Source organism: Schistocerca nitens, chromosome 4 (assembly GCF_023898315.1).
Source record: "Schistocerca nitens isolate TAMUIC-IGC-003100 chromosome 4, iqSchNite1.1, whole genome shotgun sequence".
NCBI classification, from domain to species: Eukaryota; Metazoa; Arthropoda; class Insecta; order Orthoptera; family Acrididae; genus Schistocerca; species Schistocerca nitens.
Genome location: NC_064617.1, coordinates 610833200 through 610857303, shown reverse-complemented (window position 1 = coordinate 610857303; position 24104 = coordinate 610833200). Strand labels below are relative to the sequence as shown.

The window sequence follows — 24104 nt, the reverse complement described above, 5'->3', positions numbered from 1 at the left end:
TGTTCATATTCTCTGTCTGACAGAACACCATGTCACTTTTGGCATCGAAATGCTCAATATACCAAACTATGTTTTAGCTACGTCATTTTGTAGAAAGCATATGTGCAAAGGAGGGGCAGTTATTTATGTGAAAAACAGCCTGTCCTTTAATACAATAGATGTAGAGAAATATTGTGTAGAGAAAGACTTTGAGGCATGTGTCACAGAAATAGTAGAAGCTAACAAGAAACTGGTAATCGTAGCAGTATACAGGGCTCCATCTGGTAATTTTAAAGTATTCATGAAACAATTAGATTCTGTGCTATTGTATCTGACAAGAAAAAATAGGTACATTATAGTGACTGGAGATTTTAATATAGATTTCCTAGAAAGCTCATCTTCTAAGACAGAGTTTGCAAATTTAATGCATACCTACAACCTTGTCTCCACTGTCAGTTTTCCCACAAGAACTACTGCCACTTCCAGCACTCTAATAGATAATATCTTTGTAGATATGAGTAAAACTAATCACATCAAAGTTGAAAAAGCCATAAATGGTTTCTCTGATCATGATGGGTAAATACTCACAATTGACAACTTTAATACAAATCAGAATGAAGCTAGTGCACTGTGGAAAACCATTAGAAACACGAATGAAGAAAATATCAAAAAATTCAAATTATGCATTCGGGAGACTGATTGGAGGTATGTTTACCTTGCAAATGATGTTAATACAAAATATAATTTATTTACTGATGAATTATCAGGTATATTTGAAAATGTCTTTCCATAAAAGGTCTGTAGACTACAGAACAGGCAATCAAGCAAAAAACCATGGCTCACCAAGGGCATAAAAATATCATGCCAGAGAAAAAGAGAACTGTATATAATATCCAGACAATCCAATAATCCCCTCCAGATGAAATATTATAGGACATACTGCAAAATCTTAACTAAAGTCATTAAAAAATCTAAAAGTATGTGCATACAATCTGAAATTAACTGTTCAAACAATAAAATCAGAACGATTTGGAATGTAATAAAGAGGGAAACAGGTACTTGTAATATTAGTAATTTTCGCCTCACAAACACTAATATACGCTCAATAGTAAACGCCTGATGGCCTAAAGTTATCGAACAATTGTAAAGTAAAAGAAATGAACCATCGCATAGCAGCGACAGAATCTATTATTCTTTATCTTTGCCGTTCTTGCGCTGTGCCAGTAAATCTCTATGTACATGTATCGATTAATGGTATAAAAAAGAATTCTGTTGTTTTCAAGACAAATGAGGCTTTTGGCGCCTCTCCTTTTACTGTTGGTATTCCATGAGAGGCGGACGCGGACTTTCTGCGTTCCACAACTGTATTTTATATTCTATGTGTAAATATTGAGTGAAAATGCAAAATGTTATTTCTTTTTCAATCAGAAAGCATGTAGTTTCTGGTAACTGATTACGAACAGACAGCATCAAGAGGACATTTTTACTGTTATGTATAAAGTATTTAACCACAATGGTCATATATTGTAATTTAATATGAAAAGGTATGTAGCATTAAAAAGAAAACGTGTGTTAAAGATAAGTGTGCTTATTTTCGTAAATTAACCTTGATGATTCCATCTCCTTATTTAACTGAATGATAATTATTGTTTGTGTTACTTCATCATCAGAACTTACGATCACGCTGATGGGCCGAACACAGCATGAGGCAGAAGGAACATTATCGTTTTCCTATTATTTCTGAACCAACTTTTTTTTAATTGTGTAGTGTTGCATTTCTTTTAAAGTCTATAAATCTTCTGGTCCCTTAGTGTTGTTCCGGGTATGACTACATCGTGACTATAAAAAAAAACAATGCACAGAAATGATAATGTTTCTTCCGAGCGATCTCAAATATATATATCAATATGCTGCTCTTATTCAGGTATTTAATGGTCAACGTATGTTATTATAATAGCGTAATAAATCCCTGATTCTGTTGCCCAGTGGCCCACCAAAAATATTTACTTTTTCGACATTAAAAAAAAGTAACAATTCTTTTTATTTTCGTCCCCCTAGAGCAACGCTAAACTTGGCGCCCGAACAGGGACTTGATCAAAAATCATTTCATGTATGAGTTTAAAAATTTTTCAGTGCTTGTTCTAGTAATTGTTTCATTTTTTTCATGTGGATGCAATTCAACCGAGAAAGATAAGTGGGAAAACCTTTTAATTAATTCAGAAGAACGATTGATGAAATTACCAAAAAACGCGAGTATTCATCCGTATCACCATCAAGACAGCCATAGTAAGTCAAATTTTTATACGCAGTAGCCAAGCTTTCGTAGTGACGTTGCATCTTTCGAGTTGATCAGAACGTAAACCTGTCTTTCCTTGCCTTGAAACAGCTTTATTTCAATTTGTCCATAGTCCATTCTTATGTAGTTAAATTCAGTGAAAGTGTACCATTGTTGTCAGTGCATAAAAAAATTACGATATGGCGGATAACTACGCTCAAAACTGGTAAAACGTGTGATATTTCATTTGTTTATAATTAGTAGGAACCATCTTGTCTTCTTGGCGTATATGAACGTCAGTTGTTACCCAGAGTTAAAATTTCATCTTAGGTCCCAGTAAGCCATAGCACTACGTCACAGACAAACGACTGACGGCAGTGACAAACAGTATCTGTAGCATTTTGACGTATGACAAATAATTCATGAACATGGCTGACGGTAAACAGCGCACACAAACAAAACCAAACGACAGCAGTGATGCGAATGGGCCTCACTATCCATTACGATCATGCACGATAGGTACACGAGCGGAGGCAGAAGCAGCCTCGACCAAAGTTTTAGAAGCCGGTCCTAGTGTGCAAACTATTCCCGCTTTTGAAAAAAATGACTTGGCCGCAATGATCGAAACAATAATGGAACGCAAGTTTGAAAGTCAAAGACAGAGAGAAGCGAAAAGACAGGAACGTGAAAAGCAGGAAAAATTAGATGAAAAGGCCCGTGAAGAAAAAGAGAAGGCCGAAAGACGGCATAATAAAAATCAGGTCCTTACAAATCTGTGCAACTCAGTAAAAGCAGACATAAATTCAGTAAAAACAGAAATAAATTCAGTAAAAACAGAAATAAATTCAGTAAAAACAGACATAAATTCGGTAAAAACAGATCTGCAAACGGAGATAAATGACCTAAATACACGGTTAAATTCGGTAAAGGCCGAACTAAAGGCAGACATAACAGCTGATTTAAATACCCTGTTGGGAAATGTCCAAAGCCAAATCAGTAGTCAGATCACGACCATGAGGCTAGAAATTGACACACAAGAGGAGTCAAAAATAGAGGATATTTCAAAACGGTTAGATGAAAAAATCGAAGCAGCCAAGGGAGAAATAAATTCAAAAGTGATGGAATATCAAAAACAAGCTGCGACCTTAAAAGAAGATTATACTGCAATCTCTGATGAGGTCAAAGGAGTTAAAACCGCAGTAGACACGATTGAGAATGTTGTTGATGATCTTTCCAAACAGATTGAGACTCTTAATGTAGAGGATCAAATAAAGAATACTGTTAAGGCACATGCTGAAGCATTGTCCGACCACTACCAAGAGTGGATTAAAAACAAAAACGGATTCATAGAAAACAAGGTCAAGAACGAACTCAGGGAAAGGGTCAAAAACGTGACCTTTGAAATATTGGCAGCCCCTGGAAAAACAGGAGACACGGTAATGTCAGAATTAGGCCAGATAAGACGAACGTTAGCTCAAGATTTACCTGAATGGCGTCAACAGATAGTTGATGAAGTTCGTACACTAAAATGTCAAGTTGAAAATTCCCCACCTTCCGTGTCAGGAGAGTGGAATAATTCACCACGATGTAATGAACAACAGCAGGTACATTACCGTTCACCATTTGATAACGCTCAAACTCATAGTTCTATAGAAGCACAAGTTAACCAGAGTACCAACCCACCCACTTTTGTTAGTTTGATGCAGGAGGAAAGCGTGATCAAACATCGTATTTTTCCGACCTTTCACCCACAGAAAAGAGAAATTCATCCTATAGTGTTCCTCCGAAATTTTTCAGGAATTTTCCCGAGTAGCTGGAGTGACCGCCAGCGAATTCAATTCGTTAGTGGATTTATCGTAGGCGATGCTGCCTTATGGGGAACCGAAATGGTCGACTCTTGTAAAAGTTACAAAGAGTTTGAACAGATGTTTTTAGCTAAATTCTGGAGTTCTGGTGTGCAGCAGCGCCTGAGAAAAGAGGTTTACAACGCCGAAGTGTTTAACAGTAAGCGCGGTAGTTTGAGAAGATATTTTGAAAAGTATTTAGCGAAAATCAAGTTCTGGGATTCGCCGATCACCGCCAAAGACGTTATTATGATTCTAAAAACTAAGCTACCGATTGCGATCAGAGAAAAGTTAGTAAACGTGTCTGAGGACGATATGGACACTTTCCTATCTGTGTTAGACTCGTTAGATCTGATTTACGAGGACGCTAGAGTTGATGGCAACGCCCACTTCAGTGCAGGCGGCCAGCACAATACAGAATACGCAGGCAACAATGGTGGCCGAGCGAAAGCGCGTCACAGCGACAGCCAGTACCAACCCCACAACGGTTTCAAAAATAAACACACTATGTACTCCAACAGCAAATACAAAAATAAGTACAATAACGGCCAGAGATACAATCCAATACATAATTCGTCACCACCTCAGTACGAAAATGCACATTATAACACACAGCTACAGCAATATGGAAACACGCAACCGATCAACGGTAATTATCAAAACGATCAGTCTTAACGATTCAAATCGTCAGTGGAAAAGAAATAAATGGCATAATCAAGGTGGAGACCAATGTACACCTTTCAGTAACGGTTACAATCAACACAAGCCACAGCAAAATACCTTTCAGCCACAAAATATACACATCACGCAACAAGTGAACGGATCTTTGGGAAGTCTGAAGCCTAAACGCCCGCATAATACGCAAATTTATTATGCGCAAGCCAATACGTCAGGACAACAAGATCCATTTCAAACGGAGTTCGTACCACAAAACCAACACCAGTTCCAGAAGGAAGAAACTTTAAGAAATATAAATCAGCAGGAAAGTAAGCGTCGAGCGGAAAATTAAAAGCAGCACCTTTGAGCCTCCTAGAGGATGCTGCAGGTTTGAATGGGGGCACCCTGTCCCTTAGTCCACACGAAATTAAAGCAATTAGGTATGACAAAGAGACAAACTTACGGGATGATCTAGTAGCAGACACTGAGACGAAAGACAATGATGACGTATGGGACAAACAAGTTCAAGCTTCCATAAGAGTATCAATTGCCAACATACCAGTAACACCCATTGTAGATACAGGAGCTAATATAAATGTCTTATCTTTATGTTTATTTAAGCAAATATCCTCTGTATGCAAAGTTTTATCACTTCCAATTCAAGGTTGCACCGTATCGGGAGCAATTGGTCCACTAACACAACGTGTAAATCTTCAGACTCAGCTTCAAATCCAGATAGAGTCTATTTCAGTAACGTGCATTTTTCTTATTGTTCAAAACCTATCAGTGCCATGTATCCTGAGTATGGAATTCTTGAGGCAGACGAAAGCTAAAATTGACATCGAGTGTGGAATCACTACTCTAGTAGCGAGCCAGCAACAAGTAACTGTAAATTTGTTAAGAAGTAAGGTGAAGACAAACTTTGGGGTGCTTCAAACAGCAGTACGGCCATGGACTAAAAAACAACAGTACAGTCAGACAGAAGGCATGACAGATCTTGAAAGTGTTAATGACGATGAGTATAAAGACCTAATTCCCGGTCAGAATGAATTATACGGTAAAGCAAGTGAGTTCATTGAATTATCCAAACAACAGAAGAATGAGCTATACAATTTGTTAACAGATTACGTTCAAGTATTTTCTAAGAAACCTGGACTAATAAAAGGCTTTGAATATCGAATGGATGTCCTGCCCCATTCAACCTACTGTAGAACAAGCTATTCCATTCCATATGCGAGATGCGAAGCTGTCAAGAGCGAGATCAGGAAAATGTTACGCTGGAATGTGATAGAAGTATCTCATTCACATTATTAGAGTCCTTTATTGTCTGTACTAAAATCAGATGGTAGCGTAAGGCTAGTCCTAGATGCAAGATTAATCAATAAAATTATAGTACCCATAAGAACGAGACCAGAGGCTCTTGAAGAGCATCTGAAGAAGTTTCATGGAGTTAAGTATTTGAGCACCCTTGATTTGAAAAGCAGTTACTGGCAAGTAAGACTTGTGCAGGAGTCTAGGAAGTAGACTGCGTTTATATTTGCAGGTAGATCTTACCATTTCAAAGTTGTACCATTTGGACTAAATGTGAGTTCCGGAATTTTTATTTCTGCCCTTGACTATGTACTAGGTCCTGAACTTTCAGATGAGGTAACAGTCTATGTGGATGACGTTCTTGTAGCATCGAAAAATTGGGAAGATCATGTGGCCCTTCTGCAAAAGATATTTCAACGATTCAGAGAGTATGGTGTTACAGCAAATCTTAAGAAATCCAAGTTTGGAAAAAGTGAAATTAAATTTTTAGGACACATCATCACCCCTGAAGGAATTAAACCCGACCCGGAAAAATTGTCTGCTATAAAAAACTTTCCAACCCCTGTTACAAAAAGGCAACTGAGAGGATTTATCGGTCTTACGTCATTTTTCAGACGTTTTGTTCCCAATCAGGTATTGAACAATCCCGCTCTTCACAACCTTTTACAAAAGAATTCACATTGGAATTGGACGCCGGAATGCCAAGACGGATTTAAGAAAATTAAAGACAGTCTGGTTAACAGTAACATTCTCCATCATCCTCAGATGGATAAGGAATTGTGTATTACTGCAGACGCTTCCTTTGTGGGTATCGGCGCTTGTCTTTTCCAGATTCAATTAGTAAATGGACACGAGCAAATCCAAGTGATTAGCTTTGCGAGTCGAGTGTTATCAGAGTGTGAGAAGTCTTATTCGGTTACGGAGTTGGAGGCACTTGACGTAATATAGGCTTTTAGGCGATTTAACTATTATATCTATGGAAGAAAAATTAAAGTCTATTCAGACCATCAAGCCTTATCATTCCTCCTTACATGTAAGTTGCAATACCCTCGTCTTACTCGATGGTGCTTATTCTTGCAGGAATATGACTTTGACATTGTATATATAAAAGGTACAGATAATGTTATAGCAGATGCACTTTCTCGCTCACCTGAGGGCTTACCAGAAACCAGCGAACTGGTGGAACAAATGGCTAATTATAAAGTTTTGTTAATGAAAGATCCAATTCACAGAAAGTATTTTCTTCAGTTATGTAGGCAGATTCAGATTCTTCAAAATACAGATCCAAAATGGAAAAAGGTTATACAAATTCTTCACGAAAATCCAGCCCACAAGTTGTCCAGGTTTTATAAAGTTCATAACCAAGTGCTATTTCATAAGGCGTCTGAGTCATCTGAGAGGTGGTGTGTTTGCATCCCTCGAAATTTCATTGAACATCTTCTGTGGTACACTCACATTTCATGGGGTCACTACGGACCAGAAAAATGTAAAAGGAAAATCTCGACTTACTGTTATGTACCGAATCTACACCAGAGAAGCCATAAATTATTGAGAAACTGCATCATCTGTCAAAAGGCAAAATCCTTAAACATTTCCACTTCAATCCCACTAAGTCCAATAATTGCTGAAAGGCCAAACCAGCTTCTTAGTATTGATTTGGCAGGTCCACTACCCACCGGTAGGGGAGGCGCCAAATACTTAGTAGCATCCTGGACAATTTTTCTAAGCACATAAGACTGTACGCAGTAAAATCTTCTTGTGCAAATCCAATAATTCGTCGCATTGAAAATGATTATTTCCCACGATTCGGGGTTCCAGAATCAATCTTGTCTGATAATGCTTCAAATTTCACATCACGCCCGTGGCGTGCATTTCTTGCTCGCCATGGAATCAAACCAATTTGGATATCCCTGTTTCGACCGCAATCGAATCCGACAGAAAGAATCTTCAAAGAATTTAACAGATTTATAAGGACGTACATTTCGAATAAGCAATCTAAGTGGGTAGACTTCGTAACACCTTTCGAACAGATTGTAAACCACCTTCCTCATCTGTCGACCGGATTCACTCCACATGAGTTAATGTCAAGATCAAAAGAAAGGAATGAATGGATAGATCCCCTTCCAAAGTTGCAAGACAACGAATTGGACCTAGACGCAAAAATCAGGCAAGCTCTCATATCATTGACAACGTATGCTAACCTCCGAAAAAAGGCATTTGATAAGAAGGTAAACAGAGTTATAGATTTCAAAGAAGGAGAAAAGGTATTTGTCAGGACTCACTTTAAACCATCCCTGTTGTTAAAGAAGAATCGTAAGTGGCAACACATTTATGAAGGTCCCTTTGTGATAATGAGGAAACCACACATTGGTAGCTATTTGTTATCTGACCCTGCCACAAATAAAATCAAAGGATTGTTCCACCATCATGATTTAAGAAAATTTTATAACGCCAGGAATTAAGTTAATTTAAGCTATAAGAAAATTCTAAGGTATTGGAGATCAGGATTAACCAATGAGTAACAAGAAAGGAACTGAGCTGACTACGGACGTTAACCGGTGCTAAAAGGAAACCTTATGTATGAAAACAACGCGTCTGGAAAATAAAATACAGAATAAGTTGTAGACAAGTATTTACATGAATAATCTTTATGCAAACAGGAGGACATGTCCTAGAGGCGATTTTCAATTTTAGTTATAAGTTAGTATGTAAGAAAAATGATGTACTCGAGAGGTATTAATTAGCCCCGAGGTACTCAAATGAGGAAAGAGGAAGGAGCGAATAATGCACTTCTCTCGCTAAATAGTAATTTGAGAATGAGCAGGAAGGAGCAAATAATGCACTTCTCTCACTAAATAGTAATATGAAAATGATGATTATATGTGCTTAGTATTAGTAAGTGAAATTTAATCGAGGACAAATTAATGACCTGTTTTAAAAGGAAATACTTAAACGTCCAGACAAAAGAAGATTCTATTCCCTATTTTCAAATGTGACGTAAATAAGGCACCACCTGTTAGCGCAAAACAGTCGGTAGATTTCACTTGTAAGTTCCAGCACAGTGTTGTGCCAGCGATGAAATAACATCTCTTTGAAGTAAACAGATATCTAGGATTAAGCATGAACAGATTGATAACGCAGTGCAATTCTTCTAAAAAGGCCTGACGTTAACCTTAAGTAAAAGCGTGATGGAATAAAAAGGAAGTTTATTATATAACGCAAAGTAAGATGAGTCCAGACTATAAACAAGCTGAGTAAAAGAACATATGAGTAACATGGTTTATTATGGCAACTTCACGGTACTATTGAGCATTAGCGATACTGCAAATTCACAAGCTAGCAGCAAACAGAATAAGAATCTCGCCCAAGCTTCACAGGTCACGACAGCAGCAAACAACATTCTAGTGAGAGGCTTATATATACACTCCTGGAAATTGAAATAAGAACACCGTGAATTCATTGTCCCTGGAAAGGGGAAACTTTATTGACACATTCCTGGGGTCAGATAAATCACATGATCACACTGACAGAACCACAGGCACATAGACACAGGCAACAGAGCATGCACAATGTCGGCACTAGTACAGTGTATATCCACCTTTCGCAGCAATGCAGGCTGCTATTCTCCCATGGAGACGATCGTAGAGATGCTGGATGTAGTCCTGTGGAACGGCTTGCCATGCCATTTCCACCTGGCGCCTCAGTTGGACCAGCGTTCGTGCTGGACGTGCAGACCGCGTGAGACGACGCTTCATCCAGTCAAAAACATGCTCAATGGGGGACAGATCCGGAGATCTTGCTGGCCAGGGTAGTTGACGTACACCTTCTAGAGCACGTTGGGTGGCACGGGATACATGCGGACGTGCATTGTCCTGTTGGAACAGCAAGTTCCCTTGCCGGTCTAGGAATGGTAGAACGATGGGTTCGATGACGGTTTGGATGTACCGTGCACTATTCAGTGTCCCCTCGACGATCACCAGTGGTGTACGGCCAGTGTAGGAGATCGCTCCCCACACCATGATGCCGGGTGTTGGCCCTGTGTGCCTCGGTCGTATGCAGTCCTGATTGTGGCACTCACCTGCACGGCGCCAAACACGCATACGACCATCATTGGCACCAAGGCAGAAGCGACTCTCATCGCTAAAGACGACACGTCTCCATTCGTCCCTCCATTCACGCCTGTCGCGACACCACTGGAGGTGGGCTGCACGATGTTGGGGCGTGAGCGGAAGACGGCCTAACGGTGTGCGGGACCATAGCCCAGCTTCATGGAGACGGTTGCGAATGGTCCTCGCCGATACCCCAGGAGCAACAGTGTCCCTAATTTGCTGGGAAGTGGCGGTGCGGTCCCCTACGGCACTGCGTAGGATCCTACGGTCTTGGCGTGCATCCGTGCGTCGCTGCAGTCCGGTCCCAGGTCGACGGGCACGTGCACCTTCCGCCGACCACTGGCGACAACATCGATGTACTGTGGAGACCTCACGCCCCACGTGTTGAGCAATTCGGCGGTACGTCCACCCGGCCTCCCGCATGCCCACTATACGCCCTCACTCAAAGTCCGTCAACTGCACATACAGTTCATGTCCACGCTGTCGCGGCATGCTACCAGTGTTAAGGACTGCGATGGAGCTCCGTATGCCACTGCAAACTGGCTGACACTGACGGCGGCGGTGCACAAATGCTGCGCAGCTAGCGCCATTCGACGGCCAACACCGCGGTTCCTGGTGTGTCCGCTGTGCCGTGCGTGTGATAATTGCTTGTACAGCCCTCTCGCAGTGTCCGGAGCAAGTATAGTGGGTCTGACACACCGGTGTCAATGTGTTCTTTTTTCCATTTCCAGGAGTGTACAAATGATAATTAATACCCAAATGCGTAATGCATAAACTTGACTTAGTCTAAGAAATGAGCAAAGAGTAGTAAGCAAGCTGCAGCAAGATACTTATTAGATATAAATGCTTGAAGTGATAGATTTTATTTTAAGTGCGCACTGCAATATTTATTGTTTTCTCTGTGATTATTGAATCCCTTTCGTAAGTGCAAATCCTTTAAGATCCTTGATCCTATCCACTCCTCAGGATCAACTTGTAAAGATGCACGTGTGCTTAGGAAGTGAGGCACTACATATAAAAATGAGTAGGTTCGCGACGCACAAATTACTTTTGTAATGCGCAATGTAAATTAAATTTTCGACCTGGTTGAGGAGTAATTTAAATTTTGTCGACGATCCGCGAGTAGGCCCGCTTTTCCCGCCTTTTCTTTTTCGACTGTTTGTATTTCTACACGAAATTCAGAGGCGGAATTGCTATTTTCAAATCTGTCCTCGAACTTTCTTTAAAGACAAGCACATACGAGAAAAGCTTTTGACATAAATGAAGCTCCCCTCACAAGTCACTAAATAAGACGAGCACTAAAAAAAAAAAAAATGTATTGGGCCTACAAAATGAATAAGCAAGCGTGATAAAGATTACTATGAATGAAATTAATTTGTAAAGGAGATTGGAATGGATTTGGTCAAAGAAAAAGGACTTATAATAGCCTACCTGTGACCGTAGGCAAAATAAAAAAAAAAGACTAATTAAGAAACAATTGTTTTGATTCAAAGTGGTCAATTAGATTATCTCTCGATTTAAATGAACTCTTGTAAATATTAGTATGTAAATCAACTTGTAAACACCGTGTGATGTTATGAAGCGAGAATTTCTTTTAATACACCGTTCACGCAGACGCTCACCACAGTGCAAGTGAAGTTTTAAAGTTCGACGATTTTCAGTGGCAGTATTCTACTGCACCATATGTGTGAAAAATTCGTTGATGTGTGCAGTGTGTAATAATCAGTGTCATTCCACACATGCAGTTGCAGTGGTAGCTACCACTTACTTGTGAATCCGTATCTCGATAGTCGACAGGAAGTGATGTGAGGCAGTTTCGGTGGCAGAAGCTCCCTCCAGCAATCTAAAAAGCACAAAGCCACGATCCGCCGAACAAAAGCGACGCACGGCACCTCAAGCGCGAAATCAACGCTCTGCAAGAAAGCTCCGGTCACGTGCGCGCGCACAGACTGAATTTCAAGATTGCTCGCATCAGTGGAGGTGGACAGCCACCACGTGACGAAATAATGTAAACGTTCAACCGCCAACACAGTTGCTGTGCGGTACATTCTGTAGCAAAAACATTCACACCCAGTACTGAAAACATTTTGTATGTATCATAAACCTTCCGAGAGGCTCTAAGATAGAGAAGTTAACGTAATTATTATAATGACTGATTGTACACAGAGACAAGTCACAAGGTCACCTCTGAACACTGTTGAAATGTAAACTTTAATGAGAGGTCACGATACGAATGAAAATAAGCACACGAAAATACGTCAAAGGATCCGATCCTTCCTATATCCCATCCCACATGTATATAAAATTAGTTTTGTAAGCTATTCTAATATAAGATATTTTATCTGTTTCATATGTGAAATAATTCGGAGAGCCATACTCGAGCCCTGAAAGTGAAAGATATGGACTTCCTTGTCGAAGCCATCACCAGTGGCCGCTCTACAATCCAAGTCTATCATAAACAGTGTATGTGCGACGAAAATAAATGTATAATTAAGTGCGACGACGGACAAGGCAATCAATCGACAAGACGATGACAATATAATGAATACTGTCAAAACAGAAAGTTGTGTACCAGTTGTGATAGTCAAATTACTTTTGCATGGATGAAAAACGAAGTGTGACTCTATTTCCTTATAAATTTTGTAAATATGTGTACTTATAGCCTTAATTTTAAGAATCATCAAAAAAGACTGAATCCATGCAAACACTGACAGAAAAACGGAACAAATTCACAATGATCCACCGTCAGTAATTACAAATTGAAACGTTAATTCTTTTATTATGGAATGAATATGAAATGAAACTTTTAATAACCTGTGTGTTACACCCGAAAATTACAAATATTCCAATGGGCATAATGGTATAAAAAAGAATTCTGTTGTTTTCAAGACAAATGAGGCTTTTGGCGCCTCTCCTTTTACTGTTGGTATTCCATGAGAGGCGGACGCGGACTTGCTTCGTTCCGCAACTGTATTTTATATTCTATGTGTAAATATTGAGTGAAAATGCAAAATGTTATTTCTTTTTCAATCAGAAAGCATGTAGTTTCTGGTAACTGATTACGAACAGACAGCATCAAGAGGACATTTTTACTGTTATGTATAAAGTATTTAACCACAATGGTCATATATTGTAATTTAATATGAAAAGGTACGTAGCATTAAAAAGAAAACGTGTGTTAAATATAAGTGTGCTTATTTTCGTAAATTAACCTTGATGATTCCATCTCCTTATTTAACTGAATGATAATTATTGTTTGTGTTACTTCATCATCAGAACTTACGATCACGCTGATGGGCCGAACGCAGCATGAGGCAGAAGGAACATTATCGTTTTCCTATTATTTCTGAACCAACTTGTTTTTTAATTGTGTAGTGTTGCATTTCTTTTAAAGTCTATAAATCTTCTGGTCCCTTAGTGTTGTTCCGGGTATGACTACATCGCGACTATAAAAAAAAAAAAAATGCACAGAAATGATAATGTTTCTTCCGAGCGATCTCAAATATATATATCAATATGCTGCTCTTATTCAGGTATTTAATGGTCAACGTATGTTATTATAATAGCGTAATAAATCGCTGATTCTGTTGCCAAGTGGCCCACCAAAAATATTTACTTTTTCGACATTAAAAAAAAAAGTAACAATTCTTTTTATTTTCGTCCCCCTAGAGCAACGCTACATACTGCACCATCTGACAATGAAAAAACTGCTGTCCTAAAATTTAACGATTTGGAAATAACTGATAGTAAACAGATAGCAGACACATTTAACAACCACTTTCTAAGTGTGACCTCTCAAATTGGTTGCAGTGGTGACCTAAGGGAAGCTGCAGACATTCTGAAACTTAACCTCCCACAATGTTTAATTATATAAATGTAACACCCATAACTGTTAATGAAATAAAAAAAAATTCAGTCATTGAAAAGTAAAGGATCTTCAGGTACAGATAACATCTCTAGTAAACTGTTGAAAGCCTGCAGTAATGATGTAAATGTAGTACTTGCTCACATTTGCAACACGTCTCTTTATGAGGGAGTTGTTCCAGATAGAATGAAATATGCCATTGTGAGACCTCTTTTCAAGTCTAGCGATGCTACAGATGTCAAAAATTATCGTCTTGTCTCTCTCTTAACAACATTTTCAAAGGTTCTTGAAAAGGCAGTGTTTAACAGGATTGTGGCACATCTTGATAAACTTAATATTATTAACCACAGACAGTTTGGTTTTCAAAAAGGGGTTTCCACAGAGCATGCCATATATTCACTCACAAATGTCTTGGAGTCTATTAATAGTAAGAAGTCACCAGTTGGTGTCTTCTGTGATATTTCCAAGGCATTTGATTGTGTAAACCACAAGATACTCTTGGAGAAGGCCTATCATTACGGAATCAAAGGGCTTACAGGTAACTGGCTAAAATCATATCTTGAAGACAGGAAACAAAAGGTGGTTCTAGATGGCTGCAACAAAGGATCTTCTAATCTAGTGGATTCTGAATGGGGCAAAATTCAGCATGGAGTTCCCCAGGGATCTGTCCTTGGACCCTTGCTGTTTTTAATATATGTTAATGATTTACCCCTGTCCATTATTAAAAATTGTGAGTTCACAATGTTTGCTGATGATACAAGCATTGTCGTAGATGTTAAGTCTACTGCTGATCTGGAGACTGAGGTTAATAATATACTCAGAGAAGTTACAGCTTGGTTTTCAATTAATTATCTTTCAGTTAATATTAAAAAAAACTAATTTTATACAGTTCCACACAAAAAATAAAACTCTAGAAAATATAGTAATTGCTCATGACAACCAGGAACTAGAACAGGTGCAATCCACTAAATTCCTGGGGGTTCACATTGACAGTAGGCTCAACTGGGAACAGCATGTGTCCCTTACTCTAAAAAGGCTTTCATCAGCAACTTTTGCTCTAAGTATCACTACTCATTTTGGGGACATCAACATTTTAAAATCAGCTTACTTAGGGTACTTTCACTCATTAATGAGTTACGGTATAATATTCTGGGGTAATTCACCAGCCTAAAAAAAAAAAAAAGATCTTAACTGCTCAGAAGAGAGCAGTCAGAATTATGTGTGGGGTTCCTCCACGAACCTTATTTAGAAAACTTTTTACACAGTTAGGTATTCTGACCACAACATGTCAGTACATATACTCTCTGATGAATGTAGTTAATAAAGACTATGCTCAGTTTGAAACAAATTGTTCATACCATAACTACAATACTAGAGGTAAGGATGATCTACATGTAGAACTAAAAAATTTAACACTTGTACTGAAGGGAGTAAAGTATGCTGCTATAAAGACTTTTAATGCATTGCCTAATTATATTCAATGTACAAGAGAAAATGAAACGCTGTTCAAAGGTATGTTAAAAAAATACCTGCTTGACCATCCACTGTACTCATTAGATGAATTCTTTTCCAGAAGTAATGCCATCCCTTAATAATAGATGTACTTAGTCTCTTAGTTATTAGATGGACGATACAATATTATGTTAATGTTATAGTTATAATGTTATATTGAGAATTGCTATACTAGTTAAGTTACAGCTTGTAAATGAGAAAAAGTGATACTTATTAATATCTATATCATTGTATTATATTACTATTCTGTAGCATTAATTGTATTTGTACAATTGTATTGACACGTTCCACATCCAGGCGAATCACTCGCATGTACGGATCTATGGAATACGCATACCAAATAAAATAAATAAAAAAATAAACAAAGAAACACAAACACACACTCACAAAATTCAAGCTTTCGCAACCCACAGTTGCTTCATCAGGAAAGAGGGAAGGAGAGGGAAAGACGAAAGGATGTGGGTTTTAAGGAAGAGAGTAAGTAGTCATTCCAATCCCGGGAGCAGAAAGACTTACCTTAGGGGGAAAAAAGGACAGGTATACACTCGCGCGCGCACACACACACACACACACACACACACACACACACACACACACACACAAACACATCCGCATATATACCTTAGCGGTAGTGTTGAAAGCGGAAAAAAATTAAAAATTTTTTGGTTATGGTTTGGAAGTGGGTTACATATTATTGAGTATATATAGGCAGGATAAAATTGTATGGTAGATTACGGTAAAAAGGAGAAGGTGAATACAAAGTGAAACTACTTGCACAAACAGAAAGAGAAAGTAAGATGACAAAAAAGATTTTGAAATGCAACAGTGACAATAACAAACGTAATTGTTGGGTTCAAATTAATGATATGAATATAATAGAGGGAAACATTCCACGTGGGAAAAATATATCTAAAAACAAAGATGATGTAACTTACCAAATGAAAGCGTTGGTATGTTGATAGAGACACAAACAAACACAAACACACACACAAAATTCAAGCTTTCGCAACCCACGGTTGCGGATGGATATATGTGTGTGTGTGTGTGTGTGTGTGTGTGTGTCTGTGTGTGTGTGTGTGTGTGTGTGTGTGTGTGTGTGTGCGAGTGTATACCTGTCCTTTTTCCCCCCTGACTCCTTACTCTCTCCCTTAAAACCCACATCCTTTCGTCTTTCCCTCTCCTTCCCTCTTTCCTGATGAAGCAACCGTGGGTTGCGAAAGCTTGAATTTTGTGTGTGTGTTTGTGTTTGTTTGTGTCTCTATCAACATACCAACGCTTTTGTTTGATAAGTAACATCATCTTTGTTTTTAGATATAAAACATAACAACAGATACACAGTATCACAACAGTTCCTATGTTATATATTATTGAGTGGGACACTTTATATAAGGCAACAAAGAATATAGAAGAATTTCATGAATATCTGAAATGAGAGAAATCTTAGAACTATGAATGATGAGTGCGGATAAGGTATGGCATAAAAGATGTGCAGGGAAATTGACAAAAATCTGTGATAGGCAGGATAAATGAAATGCAGTAATGACCAGGCATGAGGGTTCTTAGGATCTACTGCAGAAAATGTGCAATAGGGAAACCCAAATGACTCTGGATGGATAAGCAGATAAAGGTTTTTCTGAACAATGACTTCAAGAAAAAAGAAGTCATATAACACTGGATTATTGACAGGCAATGTTGGTACATGATCATCAATATTTTATATGCAAGAATGGACTAGTGATGGGAAAATTGCGTGACAACATATGCTCATTCAGCATTTTCAGTTTGAATATTAACAGTAGTGATGTTAGGAAGTGACAAAGTAGTCTTTGAGTAGCTATGAATTTGTATGGATTAATGATATATTGAAATATGTCTTCTGTTTACAACATATACTAGGGACATTTCATAAATAATGCACAGGTTGGTATTACTGTGGGTTGTTTGGTGCAGCAACAATGAAAATTACATAAGAGGTGGTTGGGAGCCTGAAGAAGAAACATGTGTTTATGTTTTTTTTGCTTTGTACTCTAACACAAAATTGATGAGAGGTAAAGTGGACTCTGCTGGGGTTTGAGATACTGTGACTGTTGAAGACCAGAGGTTATAAATCAAGACCAAAACTTCAGCAGCAAAAGCCTGACAGAAACCCACAGTGAATTAAATGAAATTTGTGATGAGTTTACAGTGGACTGCAGTACATTTTCATGTTGAGTTAATCATTTCCGTGGTGGTCATATGAGTACTGATGATAGACGCAGGAGGCCAAAAACGTCAACAGATGAACAAAGTGTGAAACTTGTGGCAGATGATCTTGAAGAAGACTGTAGTGTGATTTGTGAGGATCTCTCTGAATCCATGGGAAATCTCCCAAACATAAGCATTCCAAATTCTGACACATGATGTGAAGAAGAGAAATATTTATGTGTGATGGATCCTGCATTGTTTGACGGCTGAAGAGAAGTAGAAACACCTGAACATTTCAACCTCACTCAAACAACAATTCGACCTTGAAGGGGGATCAAGGATTCTTGTTTGAATTGCCACTATTGATGAAACATCAATTAGAGACTTTGAACCAGAGTTGAAATCACAGTCCAATGAGTGGAGAGCTTCAGATTCTCCACACCCAAAAAAACTTTGATGTTCTCAATCACAGCTCAAGCAAATGATGATTTTTGCTTATGGTCACCAAAGAATCTCTGTGGCAAATAGAGTCCCATGTGGAACAAGTGTTACAGCAGTGTAATAGCTTAACTTAATTCAAAACCTGTGCAGAAAAATTCACGAAACTCAACCTCTGTTGCTCAAGGCTGGGCCACTCATTCTCCATGATGATGCTCATCCACATATCAGCAACATTGTATCACCAAAACTGCACAAATGGGGATGGGAAGTGTTGTCACATCCTCTGTACAGTCCAGACATGAGTCCACCTGACTTCAGCTTGTTCCCAAAATTGAAAAAACCTTTGCATGAGCATCATTATCTTTCTCTGCAAGAGCTTTCTACCACTGTTATACAAGCCTTTTAACATATGAACAGGAGTGGTGTCCCATATGGAATAATAGAGCTTCTGAGACTTGGATTCAGTCATTTCTTTACAGTCCTTCAGTATACTCTCCCTGCTTCTCTATGACTGAATCTCAACGTCTCAGAAGCTCTATTATTCTATCTGGGACACCACTCCTGTTCATACGTGGAATAGCTTGTGTGATAGTGGTAGAAAACTCTTCCAGAGAAAGATAATGATGTTAAAAGAAAAAAAAATGTACACACACACTTAAGTATAAAAAAAATATTGTGCATTAGTCATGAAATGTCAAAATCAAATACAGTTAAGTCATTAATTTAGGCATAATGAGAGTGCTACTGGTCTCACCTCTGATAGATGATTGCCTTCCAGGTGAATCCTCAAACTGTAACTTGGTCCTAGCGGAGCGTTGTGGTGTCGAACTCTCTATTCCACGTATCTCTTCCAGAGAAAGATAATGATGTTAAAAGAAAAAAAAAAATATGTACACACACACACACACTTAAGTATAAAAAAAATATTGTGCATTAGTCATGAAATGTCAAAATCAAATACAGTTAAGTCATTAATTTAGGCATAATGAGAGTGCTACTGGTCTCACGTCTGATAGATGATTGCCTTCCAGGTGAATCCTCAAACTGTAACTTGGTCCTAGCGGAGCGTTGTGGTGTCGAACTCTCTATTCCACGTATCTCTTGCAGCAGGTTCTCAATTCGTGATGTAATGTTCTGTAACTGTTTAGAATCACATGTTACCTTTTCTGTTAAGTTAGAAACATATTCTATGAGACAAACATTGTTTAGTCATGATCCTCTTAAGCATCTAACAAGAGAAAAATTAAAACATTTTGTAAAAAGAAAAAAAAAAGACCAATAAAGTTTCTTATCAAACCTTTTCTTTACATTTTATCAGTACAGTGTGGAAAAGTTACATTTTCACTAAAATCATAAGTCTTTACTCTCAGTCTTAACCTTCATGGTTCGTAGTTGAAAATGTGATGGAGCTTCATTGAAACATGGCATAATATTGAGCAAATATCCATCATTAACGTATTCTTGTGAAAAATAATTTATGTGAATACACAATGTCAACTGATATTCACAAAAAAATTACTGTGGTAGGTGTGCAATGCACAATGATACCATTTTTTTCAATGAAAACTGTACAAACAGGATATACAGTACTTTCCCATTAGTGCCAAAGTTTAAATACCATAGGTGTAATATTTATACATTATGAAAAGTCACGAAGTGAGACATGAACAGTGGTAACAGAAGAGGCAATGGCACAACATATAAAGAAGATAATGAAATTAAAATTTTTGAGTTTTATAAGTGATTGGTCATTGACAAACTCTCCCAGTTAAGTTGAAACAGATAAAACAGATTAACTGAAGTATTCAATACCATTTCACCAGCACACAATCAAATGTCACCTTTCAAAGTGATTTAGAACTCAAGCTACACTACTGATCAGTTTGTCACCACAACTTACATTCCAAAAACTAATATAATGCAAAAAAGGTATTATCATTATTCTGTTGTGTATCTGTTTTTGTATGTATGATGACACACTCCACACCATCATTACTTTGCAAGACAAAGCAATATCTGAAAGCGGTAGTTCAGATGACCCAACAAAATATACTCTGAGCTATTTTACAGATAAAATAATTCATAATAATGTTAAAATACTTGGTTATTAAATGCTACAAATTCTTTCTCCTCCTTCTTTTCAGTCTGTTACGATTTTGTCAGTTAGTTACTTCATTAGTTTTTCCACATCCAATAGACCTTTCACCAAATTTCTGCTATAATCATACATAACAAATCAGTTTGCAAGCTATGAAAACATGACTCAGATATCTATATGATTATATGATAGCCATTTATATACTGAAACTTATTAGTAGATAAAACTGCACACCAGACAAGCCTGGAATATAGCCTTCTGCAGACAGTGCTCTTACTGATTGTGTTCTCCAGGAATAACTGAAAGCAAGCTTTCATGGTCTCATTGACATTAAGAAAGCTCTTCATAGAGTCGAGTGGAAGAGACTTTTTAGAGAGCTGAATAAATGAGAAATAGACTGGAGTAATAAAATACTGATTCTCAGTCTAGACAAAAATCAGAGTACAAAAATAAATATCAGTGCCATTAACAAAGAGAACAAATAATGGAAACACTGAGACAGAATAATAGTAATACTGAAATGAAATGAAATGATCGTATGGCATTGTTGGCCGGGAGGCCCCTTGCGGGGAAGTTCGGCCGCCGTATCGCAAGTCCTTTTTAGTTGACGCCACTTCGGCGACTTGCACGTCAATGATGATGAAATGATGATGATGAACACACAACACCCAGTCATCACGAGGTAGAGAAAATCTCTGACCCCGCCGGGAATCGAACCCGGGACCCCGTGCGCAGGAAGCGAGAACGCTACCGCAAGACCACGAGCTGCGGACATAGTAATACTAATTGGGGTAGATTGCTGCTCACCACATGAAGGAAGCAATGAGCCACATTTGAAAGTAGACTATTGGACATTATTCAACTATCGGACAATGTCCTACATCATAAGAAGAAATACACACACACGTCACACATTCAGGTGCACAACTTTCATGGCCTCTATCTTCTCCTGGTGCTGTGGTCCCACTGCATTAAGTAGTGAACTCAGATGGGATGGATAGTGGGGGTACACAAGAGGGATGAGAAGGGGAAGCTGACGGATAGCAGGGTAGACATGAGGGAAGTGCTGTCTGCGGGAGAGTGCAGACATGTGGCAAGGACAGGATGGTGGGGTACTAGGTGCAACACTCGGAGAGCTGTGTTGGGTAGGGAAGAAAGGGCAGGGGCAGGCTGGGGGATAAGGCATGTACGAGGCTGATGTGGGAAGAGGAAAATGAATAGAGGCAGGTAGGAGACAAGGACTAGCGATGGTTGAGGCCAAGGGGTTACAATAACAAAGAATGTGTTCTAGGTAGAGTTCCCACCTGTGACATTCAGAAAAGCTTATGTTTGTGGGAAGGATCCAGTTCAAATAGGCCATGGAGCAGTCACTGAAGTCAGGCACACTGTATTGTGTGCATGCTCTGCAACTGGGTGGTCCCATTGTCTCTTGGCCACAGTTTGGCGGTGGTTACTAGTGCAGACAAACTTCATGGTGGTGATGATGGCCACATATAATGCAGCACACTGGTTTAAGTGAAGTTGGTACAGTGCATGACAGTTTTCACAGGTAGGCCTATGACTGTAGTAGAGTAGGTGGCTGTTGTGCCGTGCATTCACACAGCGCGGCCGCCACAAGAAAGACACAGTAACCACCTTCTCCAGCACCATGTGCCAATGCTCCAGTGGCACTTATGTGGCATAGTTCAAAGTGCTCATGGTGGGGGGGGGGGGCGACAAGAGATGCAGCAGTCATACCACAGGAGTCCACGGAGCTGATCAGGATGTAGCCCCATATGACTAAGTTAGGTTGTTGCAGCTGGGGAGGAGAGTCATCTGGAGAGCCTCCTGGAGTATGGTGCAAGTCTCCTTCTAGTCGCAACACTGTTCCTGTGATAGTGTTTATGAGAAATGAACTTTGGCTATGGACCTGGACACAAGTAATTACACTAAATTATGTTCAACTTGTTTTCAGAATAGATCTTCTATGTTGTAATTAATTCTGACCTTCCATTTGGTAGTTTGTACCTGGAGCACTACAGTGGTAGTTGGAAGATGTTTGGGAAACATCCTACACTTACATAATTTTCAAGTACATGAGACCAGTGTAGGGGATTGGAAGCAAGTGTGGAATATGGAAGGACAAGGATATTGTAGACGCTGGATAGGTGGCAGAGTACATTGTGGCATGGGTGGCAAGTATAGTGGGGAACATACTTCTCATTTCAGTGCACAATGAGATGTAATCAAAATGCTGGCAGAGAAAGTCATTCAGTTGCTCTGGTTCAGGGTGGTACTAAGTCATGAAGGAGGTTTTTCCCTGGGGCTGGTCAAGAGGTAGGTGGGGGATGGTGACTGCAGAGAAAAGACACAGGAAATCTTTATGCGGAGAAGTTGTGGAGGGTAATTATGGCCTGTGAAGGCCTCAGTGAGATTCTTGCTATATTAGGTGAAGGTATGCTCATTATTTCAGATGCAATGAGCACGTGTGGGATAGGCTGCATGGCAAGGACCTCATAGTGTGGAATGGGTGGCAGCTGTTGAAATGTAGATACAGCTAGTAGTTAGTAAATCTACATATACAGATAAGTTCCACATGCCATCATATGGTGCAAGGTGGAGGGTACCTAGCACCACTATTAGTCATTTCCTTTCAAGTTCTGCTAGCAAACAGAATGAGGAAGAAATGAATGTCTGTATGCCTCCATAAGAGCACTAATTTCTCTTCATTGTCCTCATGTTGGTGGCAGTAGAATCTTTCTGCAGTCAACTTCAAATGCTGGTTCTCTAAATTTTCTCAGCAGTGTTTCACAAAAAGAATCTCATCATTTGAGGAATTCTCATTTGAATTAACAAAGCATCTATGTAAAAGTTGCATATAGGTCAAACCTACTGGTAACAAATCTAGCAACATGTCTCTGAATTTCTTCAATCTCTTCCTTTAATCTGACTTGTTAGAGACCTCAAACATTCATGCAGTATTCAAGAATGGGTTGCACTAGTGACACATTGTCTCCTTCACAGCTGATCTACAATTTCCTAAAATTCTCCTATTAAAGTTGACTATTCGACTTCCCTACTACCAACTTTACACACTCATTCCATTTCGTACTGCTTTGCAAAATGTGCCTAAATATTTAATCAACGTCAAGCTGCACACTACTGATACTGTTTTTGAACATTCTGGGATTGTTTCCCCTAGTCATCTGTCTCCATTTACATTTTTAATACATTTAGAGTAAGTTTCCATTCATCACACCAACTAGAATTTTGCCTAATTCATCTGATATTCTTCTACAGTCACTCAATGATGACACTTTCCTGTACCCTACAGTATCATCAGAAAACAGGTGCAGAGTGCTGCTCACCCTGTCTGTTAGATCATTTATGCATACAGAGAATAAGAGTAGTCCTACACTTTCATAGGGAACTCCTGATGATAACCTTGTCCCTGATGAACACTAGCCATTGAGGACAACATACTTGGTTCTGTTACTTAAGGAAGTTTCATCCCACTTACATATCGGGGAACCCAATCCATATGCTTGGACCTTTGTTAACAGTCTGCAGTGGTGTACCATGCCAAACACTTTCTGGATATCTAGGTACATGGCGACTACCTGCTGCTCTTCATCCATGGTTCACAGGACATCGATGAGATGAAGGTAAGCTGAGCTTTACATGAGTGACGCTTTCTAAATCCATACTGATTTGTGGGCAGCAGCTTTTCCATCTCAAGGATATTTATTATTATTACATTCTAACTCATAATATGTTCAAGAATTTTGTAGTAAACCTGTGTTAAGGATATAGGTCAGTAATTTTGTGAGTTCATACTTTCACCCTTCTT

General features: G+C 38.9%; 1 protein-coding gene across 1 annotated transcript in view; it reads right to left on the bottom strand.

The window, feature by feature from the left end:
- Window positions 1-12124, bottom strand: part of LOC126253155 (tropomyosin-like) — a 293413-nt gene extending 281289 nt beyond the window's left edge. The window contains exon 1 of the mRNA XM_049954313.1: window positions 11944-12124. The gene's annotated coding sequence lies outside the window, so the exon portion shown is untranslated. The remainder of the gene's footprint in view (window positions 1-11943) is intronic.
- Between the last annotated feature and the right edge of the window lie 11980 nt (window positions 12125-24104).